We start from the raw sequence: 11601 nt of genomic DNA on the forward strand, positions 1-11601 counted from the left end.
ACTGCCCAGTAAGGCAGATTAGTGCTTTCGCTTCGGCTTTAATACTTGTTCACTTGTGCAACAGTCCGGACCTACCCTTGTTTTTTCTGTCTGGATCTGGATTTCATTAGAAAAGAAAAGAGACGCTAGAAGGGAAATGCACGGAGTTCTACTACATAGTCATTTTTGCTTATTCTATGTGCACTCTACTGATGTGATTGATTAAAATAATTATTTTATATTAAAAGAATTGAAGCAGCCAATCAGGATAAAGAAATACACAAAAGTGACTGTACATAGCGTTTTTGAAAAGGACCTCAACACCCATAAACAACAAATACACTTGTGGAGAAAATAAAAACTAATAATTGGCCCGATCCAATGGTCAATCACCATAAAGGTTGTTATTTGGGATATAACTATGTTAGTTTAACGAGAAATGAAGAGTGAGTAAATATGAGACTCACGTGAAAATCATAGAATTCTTTTTTAAAAAAATGAATAAATATGAGACCAATATAAAAAAATAATAATTTTTTAATCGTTAATCTCACTCATTTTCAAAAAGAGTGCGACATTTGTATAACCCATGATTGTATTTAGCATTACTCATTATCATCTATAATGATTTCAACAAGTTGTAATTGTAGCGTTACTAATATTTTTGGAGTATAGATTCAGATGGCACGTTTTTATTCCAAAGGAGGTTATATCCTAATTTTTGTTATTAACCCTCTACTTTTGGACGATATCTTAATTTTTCTTATTAACCTCTACTTCTGACAGAAGAATACCTTTCGCAATTAAGAAGTTTTGGGGTTACAAAAAACCATTTACTTAGTTTTGATTACATAGTAATTACATAATTTTGATGCCTAGAACTAGGTAGACTTGTGTTGTCTATAGTAAATATCCTAAGCAAATTTTTTGGAAGTTGATGAACAAATGACTAAGAAACCTCATTCCCTGCTCCTCCATAATTTGCTAGTCCATCAGCAAGACAATTTGATGATGGGATGGCTCCTGCTAGTTGGCATCGAGGGCGACTACCCTAGACTTGCACAAGTCTGCCAGATGAAGCTAGTGTGGGAGATGCTACAAGTCTTGGAATGGAAAGCCAAATATTAGAAGGAGACTTGTCACCATGGCCATAAAAAAACCAACCATCTCACTCTTGATTGAAAAATCCCTCCAATATTTCAAAGATGTCCCAGGAAGTTATCAAAGATTCACACAAAATGCCAACTTTTCAAGCATTACCATAATGACAATCCTGCACAATCTATTAGATTTGAACTTTACGTTTGACATATAGTTTTGTTTCTTTGTTTCAAGGTTTTATTGTACTCTTCTTAATCCTCCTGACTTCTAAAAGTATACAAAATCTTCTCTCAAAACCCCTAACCACCTCGCCAGGATCCAGCAATTTAAAGCTAGGATATAATCATACAAAGACTCGTTTGTTTTCAGAGATGAGATGAGATTAAAGTTAAAAAGTTGAATAAAATATTGTTAGAATATATTTTTTAATATTATTTTTATTTTGAAATTTGAAAAAGTTAAATTGTTTATTTTATTTTGTATTGAAAGTTAGAAAATTTGTAATGATTAGATGAGATGATATTAGATGTTTTCTGAAAGCTAACGAATCCGTAAGCTGTCAGATATTAAGTAGTGCTGAATGCAAAGAATTTTCAGCAGCTTGTACAGTTGCTGAATTCTTTCCCATGTGTGATTGCTTAGACAACCTTGGTAGTATTCTCTTGGTTTTATTCTTCTTCTCCAAGTCTTGAAGAAGAGACTTAAATTTGCTGGCTGCAGGAAACCAGAACTGGAACTTTTACCTATAAAACAATGTAATGGCCCCGAAACATTTACATAGCAATTCTCATGAATCGGTGAATATTTTTAGTCATGATATGTACATAATCTGTCACTCCTGAAGTTTCTGTTCTATTGAAGCCTTGGCATCATGGTGGTAGTCCTTTCATTCATTGCCATTGCCAGCAACTCTTGTCATCTCCTCTCTCTTAGGAGCTAAATTTCTGTCTCAATAAACAAAGATGAATCCATCAAAGCAGCAAGCTCAAACGTCATCTTTGCTGACCAACCGAGTTCCACTCTTGGAGAGAAGTAGGTCTTTCATTTCTCTGAAACTCCTGAGCTCTTCAAGTGCATCAGCAGCTCTTCAAGTGCATCAGCAGTCTTTCGAGGCATAAAGAATCCAGATGCTGTAGGGACTCCTCCCTCAAGTTCAGTCTTCATTGAGTGGGATGAGTAACAACATGAATCTTGGCGCAGAGGAGGTGCAGTCCTCAACATGTGAACAAGGACACCAACGGCAGCATCTTGTGATTTTTTAACAATTGGCAATGACTGTGAGGTAAACTCGGAAGCTTTTTTCCCATCAAAATTCTGACTGTTCACCAAAATTTATAAACAAAGTAAAAACATGATACTAAAGCTTTAAGTCATGCATATCTGCAAAAGGGCAATGCAATAAACGTGAATGCATACCTAAATCCTAAGACAAGGCCAAAAGAGAGTATATTACATAATCACAAACTCAATCACAATCAACAAATGACTGAAATGGATTAATTACAATAAGTAAACAAAAGGGTTTAATAGTTGCAAACAACTCTAGTGTTGATGCGTCCTCAAGTCCATAAGCTAGTCACCAAAGTACAGTGGTCACTTTTATTCTTCCTCGGGAAGATTAGATCACCAAACAGTCGATACCGAAAAAACCCCAAAGATCCACAACTAGGAATAATACTTGCTTGATATTTTGAACAAGGATAGCCATCGGTGTTGCTAGTGCACTGGCATTCCTCATGAACACTTAGACAAGAATAACTAGACAATTGACAGATGCTTGAAGGTAATTTATAAGCTAACACTGTTGCCAGCACTTGGCAAGTGAAAGATAGAGAAAGTCAAACATGTCATCTGTGATACCCATTTTGATAAATGATAAGGATATGTGGTGTATGGGTTTTCACATTGCTTGGGAATAAGAAGTTCTTGCTTTTTATAATGTTCCAATAGAGCTCCAATTGTATCGTTGACTAGTCATTTTGGCGTATAGATCATGTGGCTTGGGCCTTCCATTGGGGCGTTACAAATGGTATCAAAGTCTATCCAAACAAGAAATGTGGGACTTGAGCCAAGTCACCTACGACGGACTGGCCCGACGAAGATGTTGGGAATATAAATGGGGGGATTGTGATACCCCATTTTGATAAATGATAAGAGTGGGTGGTGTATGAGATTCCACATTGGTTGGGAAGGAGAAGTTCTTGCTCTTTATACAGTTCTAATGGGGCTTCAATTGTATCATTGACTAGTCATTTCGAAGTATAGGCTATGTGGATTAGGCCTTCTATTGGGGCGTTACATCATCTCTGAGTTGCGGCTGCATCATGGAGCAAGGAGCCAAAGTGAATCCCATATACAGAGTAGGAGCAGATACCTATGCACCTGGAAGGTCCACAAGTATAGTGACTGAAACGAGGAACCAATGGGGGGCTTTGTAGGCTTTGTGTAGACTCAATATATGCATGCAAGGAGTGGGGAGCTTTTTTTAAGAGCAATTTGAAAACCACATCTGACAACCCTGTACACTAGCGCTAACAATAGGTATGACTGTAAGTGTCTTGACAATAAACAACTTCATGATCAGAATCCAATCATAGAACATCTCTCTGCATCCATTCAGAGGACTTACCTTTTGGTGTTTGTTAGTTATGGGTATGCAAGCATCAGAATTATACCACACTAAATATCACCAGGGAGATGGTAGCTGAAGAAAGAGAGGGGAGTTTGGATGTTGTTTGACAATTGAAGGGTGGTCTTTAGTCAGAACATAACTGTTTCAATAAAGTAAACCTAATGTAACCAGATGTGGACACTTGCGAGAAACTGCATCAAGGCTGAATAAAATTTGAGAAGTACTAGATCTAGAAAGAGATCTTACAAAAAAAAGTTTACAAACAGACATGGCTGCATGATCTCTTTGTAGACAAAACATTTCTTTAACAGATGAGAATTCAAAAGAATCCAGGAGAACTCTAATAAGATGCTTAAAAATGAATAGAATACACCCTATTAAATTCTAATTCACCATAATGACTGCTTCTATATTTTGATTACATTCTAGACAAAAGTCATGTCTGAACTAAGATACGATTTAGAGCTCTATTCCATCTACAGCATGATTTTGATACCATAAATTGACATATAAGCAACCCACGAAGACCATTGCCAGCAGCCAAAAAAACAATCTGTGCATGATTAGTATAAGAAGAAAATAGTGCAGAATTTTGCACATTATTTTTATTTGTCGATAAATTGCAGCCAATAAAGAGAGACCTATTTTAACAGCAACATTGCAGGTTTAGTTTTTCCAATCAAATGACTCTAGCATCATGAACTTCCCATCAATAACTCTCACCTCATTTCTCTATATAGGTAATTGGCTCTTTCATAAGATAATTTGAAGATCCATGATGGTTGTTTTCAATAAAACATTATCGAGCATTAGCTAGTTCTGTCTCTCTTTCAAAGTGTTTATTCACTCTTTTAAACAAGAAAAACAGTAAATTTAGGAACTAGATAACAGGGCACCAATGCAGCCATCAGGTCAGTCTAGACTCTCTTGAAATTAAATGACTCCCTAGTCCACACACACACAGAGACCCAAGGAAGACAGGCAGACACCCACACATTATTGCCAAATGAATGAAGATCTTACCGAACACAACTAAGGCAGTTTGTTACCATCATAAAATGCACATAAATATTGTGATATAATTATTTTCATATTATATTATTTAGGCCTTTGCAATCAATCATACTTGAGCTTCAAAACTCCTTCCCAGAGAAAGTCCCCAGTATGTGTAGTGACCAAACAGTTCTAGAAGCTGGAAGCCTAGTTGTCAACAGTTGAAGAACAACAAATCTAAGTGCAAGCAAAGCAACTAGGATAATCAAAGCATAAAACCTGTGAATAACTAAGACTGCAGACATCAAGCTCGATACTAAGACTGAAGATTGCTAATGAGTTCATTTATATCTATAATTACGAGGTAAATTGACATACCTGACTTGAATATCCAATGTATCAACATCATCAACATCAAAAGGACATGAAAAAATATTATCATCTAAGTCATCCTGGAAAGATAATCTGCTGGAGCTTCTAGAAAATCCAATACGTGGTAAGCCACTCGAAGATAACAATCCTGAGAACCGCCCTGAATCATCTTTGCTATCTCTGATCATCTATGCAACACATAATAATGGGTCTTATCAGATAACCACAAAAATAAAAATTGAATTTCAGGAGTGGGAACATAGAACTAAGAAGTATCTTAATTTGAAAATCAGGACTACCTTCTGGCCAGCATAATGATTCTGCATCTCTCCAGACCTTAAAGACTCTATTTTCCTAAAAGATGTAGTTCCATAAGGAGACTCCTGTGATGAAGGATCAGTCTTTCTGCTTCTGGGAGATAAAGGTGGGAGAGAAATTCTACTTGGATCAGAATAATTGGGAGAAAGGTATCTAGAATTTCTGCTCGCCATTGAAAGTGGTATACTTACAGGAGCAGTTTCTGTACGTACACGTGTTCGCATAGGATGATATCCAGTGGAGACGTATGATGGAGAAGATGGGGATGGAGATGGAGAGAATGGAGGTGAAAGCTCATAACCATCATAACTAATAGTCCTTTGATGGATTGGCATTCTTTAATTTGGAACTCTATTACTATATATATCAGCAGGTGGAGATGGGTAGTCATATGGCAAAGCAGATGGGCGATATGCAGGTGGAGATCCAACAATGGGTTGATTTTGTGCAGAAAAAGCTGCTCTGTGGAAGCCACTTGTCTAGCTGTGTGGACGTTGAAATGGCACAGGAAATGGAGCTCATACTGCTCTCAATGGAAAGGAAATAGCACGAACACCCTTCTCCGAAGAGGGAAAGGATGTCACAGTTCCCGAACGAAAGACCTGGGCTATGGCCCTGCGCCCGTTGAATGTCATTTACAATTTCACATTTAGCATGTATTTGGGTCTTAAGATAGCTAGTGGCCTTGCGCCTCAGTTTTATTCTATTGTATACATAGTTGTGTTAGCTTGGGCTATGTAGGGGTCATTTTCTTTATGTAAGAGTCAAGAGCTCTAAGATTCATCTATCCAGAATCATTAATGAAAATATTTCTTTATCTATTTTCTCTCTTTTTTTCGAAGGCTAGATCAACTTCGAATGTGATCAATTTTTCTTATCTTTTCTTTTATGTTTTCTAGTCATCCAAACACCTACTATTATCAGGTGTGTTACAAGTAGTATCAGAGCCAGTCTTTTCTCGAATCGGCTGCATCATCAATCCATGAAAATAGAAAAAATTATTTTATCCTTACTTAACATCAGAGACCAAGTCGAATAATCGCAACAACGTTTGGATGTGATTTTGCAGACAGTTAAAGATGTTAAGAACAATCTTGAAGATTTTAAGAACAACTTCAATTAAGAATTCTCAAATCTAGAAAGCCAACTCTATACCCTGCAAGAAGAAAAATATACAGAAACAATGGAAGAAAATGAGGTGTTCAACCGCGCTCAGCTTACTCTTTTTCATCCCCTCCGTATCTCGTCTCTTTCTCTCCCTCTGAGAAATTATTGTCCATTTTCTTCATTTCTTTCGGTCGTCCTCTGCAACAAAGACTCATTAATCGTAAGAGGTGTAACCATCATATGGGAGTTCGATCCCGGTGGCGTCGATGAAGACCAAAAGACACCGAAAGTCACCGATCTCTTTAATCGGTGGGAGCTGAGGAAGACGACGCCGTACAGGGACAAACAGATCATGGATCTGTCACAGGGTTCATCGGCGAAGCAGAGTAAGCACTTCATCATACCTCCTCCATCATAGTCCATCTTCAAAACACTCCATTCTCAACCTCCTTGCCCACGACAAAACCGATATCTCAGTCGCATATCACAGTCCTTCGACTCAGCTTCCATCTACCAGATTTTCAACCCTGACCTCACCATCTCAGACAACACCTACATCATTTCCTCCTTCAGTGATCTCAGTGTCACTTTGGACTTTCCATCTTCCAACCTGAGGTTCTTTCTCATTCGGGGAAGCCCGTTTCTGACTGTCTGTGTCTCCGGCGACACTACCATTTCGATATCGGCCATCCACGCCACTTTATCACTCTCTTCAGACACCGCGTTTTCCAAGGACAAGAATTCGGCCGCGCCCAATGATCCCCACCGGGTCAAGACGACCAGGTCGACCAGCCACGAGTCGTGGCTGAGCCACTAGTCTGAGCTGGCCGCGAACGTGGAGGAAGAAAGCTCAGCGAATTGCTCGGTTCTATGCCGGTGGTCTTCAACTTCTCCGTCTAAGCCGGTGGTTGCTCGGTTCTGTGCCGATTCCAGAATCTCTGGGCTTCGATTTCACAAGGAACCTGAAGCGATTGCTACCAGGAATGTTGATCTTCGAATTGCTCGTCTATTCAAATTGGGTCCTGTTCAATCCGTTTGCATATCTGAAATGGGTGAGGAGAATCATGAATTTGTTTCAAGGTGTAGCAATGAAGACTTGAGTTTTAAAGTTATCCAAACACTACTTATCAGAAATTACAGCATCAAGGATGGTGATCAGCTTAAATTTGTTCAGCATATTGCAATCGACTACAACCTGAGAAAGAGGCGAGCAAAGAAACGGGTTGCATGGGAAGTGAGAGGTAAGAAATCTTTCGTTCCTCTTGTGCTTGATATATTGCTACTGAGAGGTATTGTAAGGTATGTGGTGGAGGGGAAAGATTCATGGGTTTGCAAGTTTTAGGAGATAAGAAAATTGCCCATCAACTGCTTGATGTTTTGCCAACCGTACCCATCAATATGGAAGAAGCTACTGGCAATGAAAATGAAGTTGAGAGGGCTTTGCAAGCTGGAATCGTTGAGCCTTCCATTGGTTTTCTTCCTTTGATTGAAATTTTGAGGCGGTTGCAACGAGAAGCATTTACTGATCTGATTATTATATTTCCAATTGGAGCTCAATCCAGGTATTATGGAGGATGGGCAGCGCCTAATATATATTTTTTGGGATTTGCTGGGGTGGTCAAGTGCTGGAACTTTCGCATTGGTGGACTTTCTAGAATTTACAACTCACGCAATTATTATTTAGGACACCATGAAAGGCCTCCTTATAATGAGAGTACAATCAGATCTGTGCATCATGTTCGTGAATACGAGGTCCAAAAACTCATGCAAGTTGAGGAACTGGTTGATATTTTTCTTTCACATGATTGGCCTCTTGGCATCACTGATTATGGGAAGTGGGAGGAGCTGGTTCGAAGCAAACCATATTTCAAGAAGGAGATGGAAGAAAGGACTCTTGGAAATGCAGCAGCTGCTCAACTTCTTAAAAAATTGAAACTACCTTATTGGTTTTCAGCTCATCTACACTGCAATCTTGCTGCTCTTGTTCAACATGGGGAAGGTGGCCCACTGACAAAAGTTCTTGCACTTGATAAATGTCTTCCTGGGCGCCCATTTTTACAGATTCTTGAACTCGAATCAGAGCCACCCTATGAGATCCAGTATGATGAAGAATGGCTAGCAATAACGAGGAGTTTTAACTCTTATCTTTCCTTTGACCAGAAAACATGCAAATTTTGGGACTGTTGATTTTCAGAAGGAAGACTGTCATCAATGGGTCGGAAGCAGGCTACAAGAAAGCTTTGATGGCAACAGTGAAGCCATTCCCATTGATGATGTTATTATCAAGAAACATGAGGTGGCTGTTGGTACAAAGAAAATTCTAGTATTTGATCCTGGTGGTGAAAAACTTGTGGGCAAGGATACCACACCTTGTGGACAAGGTGCTTCTATGGAGGATGGTTCGTCACAGTTCCCGAATGAAAGATTTGGGCTATGGGCCCTGGGCCCGTTTAATGTCATTTACAATTTCACATTTAGCATGTATTTGGGCCTTAAGATAGCTAGTGGGCCTTGGGCCTTAGTTTTATTCTATTGTATGCCTTTAGTTGTGTTAGCCTGGGCCCATGTAGGGGTCATCTTCTTTATGTAAGATCCAAGGGCTCTAGGGTTCATCTATCCAGAATCATTAATGAAAATATTTCATTATCTCTTTTCTCTCTTTTTCTTGAAGGCTAGGTCAACCTCGAATGTGACCAATTTTTCTTATCTTTTCTTTTATGTTTTCTAGTCATCCAAACACCTACTATCATCAGGTGTGTTACAAAGGACCTCATAGGGTCGGTGTTGGTGCTACCAACATAGTCTGTAATAAGCTTTGGTGGCAATGAGGTTGAAGGCTCAAGGTTAAAGTCATTTAGTGTTTTACGGTATGCCACAGATATGCAAAGGCGGCCAGGGAAGGCCTCCACATGATTGAAACTGTGTTCCTCCATCATTTCCTCGTCCACCTTTGAGAATGGATCACCAAATGAAGGCACCTTGTAAATGATGTCAAAATTATAAGTCTGACTTGATCTACTTAGCTGTCGGAAGATCTTATATGCTGCGAGAAGCCTCATTTGTGAATAAAGAGCCCGTAAAAGTATTATTGACTTCTTGTATGTTTTCTTGTATAAGGCAGAACTTCCACCAGTTTGAGCAGCCACAACTCGTCGATATTCATACTGAACAACCCACCTCTCTATAACTGTCTCAACAGATCCCCCCATTGATTTAGAACCTTCATGAACCAGTATGACATCGATTATCATTGGCTCCATCAGATTTCTGTGCCAGAAACTCAAGTTATCCAGAGCTGCAGGACGGTCACCTAACACTAAGTTGAACCATTTGTCACTCTTTCTCACATAAGAAGCCGATGACAGGTCCCCACTACGACCATGTGGACGACGAGAAGGAACCCTTGAGTCCAGAATAATGTGTAAGCTCTTTAATAGAAATTGGGAAACGATTTGTTCCAGTTTTCCCGATTCAGGCTGAGAATTACCCTGCAAATCCATCTTACAGCAAAAATATGTCTAACTACATACCCATTTCCCAATCCCTCTCACAATGCATTTCCTTCGCAACCAATCCCTTCCCAGAATGCCAATCTTTGCCAAGCTTACCGAACTTGGTTACAGACAACAAACTTGAATACTCGATATTTTGTTTAAAAAATCAATTATATGTTCTCACATATTCACAGATCATAAGAAAATATTGTAAAACAAGCCGAGCAAATGTTTTGTGTACCTCGGATTCGAAAACGTTGACGAATTAAATTAAAAAAAAAAATCACCCTGAAAAGAAGAGAGCTTGGAAGATATAGGTAAATTCAAGAATTGTTCTTTAGGATGCAAAAGCGAGCCATACAACCAGAGCTACCTAATACGTAGACAAAGCAACAAGTAAAAGGATTTAGAAAAAGCTGGTTCAGTGATTGAATCTCCAAGAAAAATTTTATAAAAAAAAAAATCATATAGAAAAATAAAAAATAGAAAGATAAGAAACTTACTCAAAGCTGATGGGAACGATGAAATGAAACTTATCCAACCCAATTACAGGCTTAATGCAGCAACAATTTAAGGATTGCATAGAGCACACAAAGCCGTGGAGTATGTCCTTATTTTTCTATGGGGGTAAAAGAATTCCATCGTGGAATGAAGGTAGGCGCCGTCTGGTTTCAGCATCAGATGGAAAGACACGATTCCTTTTTCACTTTTCCATCGAATTGCTGCAGAACTCCAACACACTGTACGTGACGCTGATAGACAAAAAATATATGGACATAACTATATTTAATGTTATATAAACTAGAAAGGGAAGTACACGACTTGACACACGTACGACTAAACAAAATGGGTGATTTAATTATTGTTGGAAAATGCCATATAAAAATGTGGAATAAAATCATAATGCAAAGAAGAGAATTCTGAAGGACAGGGAAAATTATGTAGAGAGACACATAATAATAATAATAATACCAGTGGGCAAAGCTGGCCTAGAAGGAAAAAAAATCCATTTTTTAATATATCGGACCTAATGTTTTTCAAATAGATTAAGCTAAACTGGGATAACTAGAACTTGAATAACTAAAACTATATCTAACATTAATTAAGGCCTCGTTTGTTTCCAAGAAACTTCTCAACTCATCTCATATCATTATTGGTTACTAAATCCATCTCAACTAATCAGTACAACTTTTTTAAATTTCAATATAAAATATAATAAACAATTTCATTTTTTTAAATTCTAAAATAATAATATTAAAAAATAATATTCTAACAATATTTTATCATCTCAACTCAACTCAGTTCAACATCCAAACGCATATTATTACAATTTTCTCAAATTTCCATACAAAATAAAATAAACAATTCAACTTTTTCAAATCTCAAAACAAACATAATATTAAAAAAAATATTCTAACAATATTTTATTTAACTTTTAACTTTTATATCAATTCATCTCATCTGTGACAACAAACGAGACCTTAGTTAAAATGTAGATAAAAACTCAAAAAGATATTGTTACTTAATTTTAGCAAAGCCCATATTGTATTGAGTGATGCTATACTCACCGAGAATCCTCACCGAATGGTAATTTTTCTTTTTTTT

General features: G+C 37.9%; 1 pseudogene; it reads right to left on the minus strand.

Moving 5' to 3' along the window:
* Positions 1-1839: 1839 nt before the first annotated feature.
* On the minus strand, positions 1840-10094 carry LOC121253874 (annotated as a pseudogene).
* Between the last annotated feature and the right edge of the window lie 1507 nt (positions 10095-11601).

Source organism: Juglans microcarpa x Juglans regia, chromosome 3D (genome assembly GCF_004785595.1).
Source record: "Juglans microcarpa x Juglans regia isolate MS1-56 chromosome 3D, Jm3101_v1.0, whole genome shotgun sequence".
NCBI lineage: Eukaryota > Viridiplantae > Streptophyta > Magnoliopsida > Fagales > Juglandaceae > Juglans > Juglans microcarpa x Juglans regia.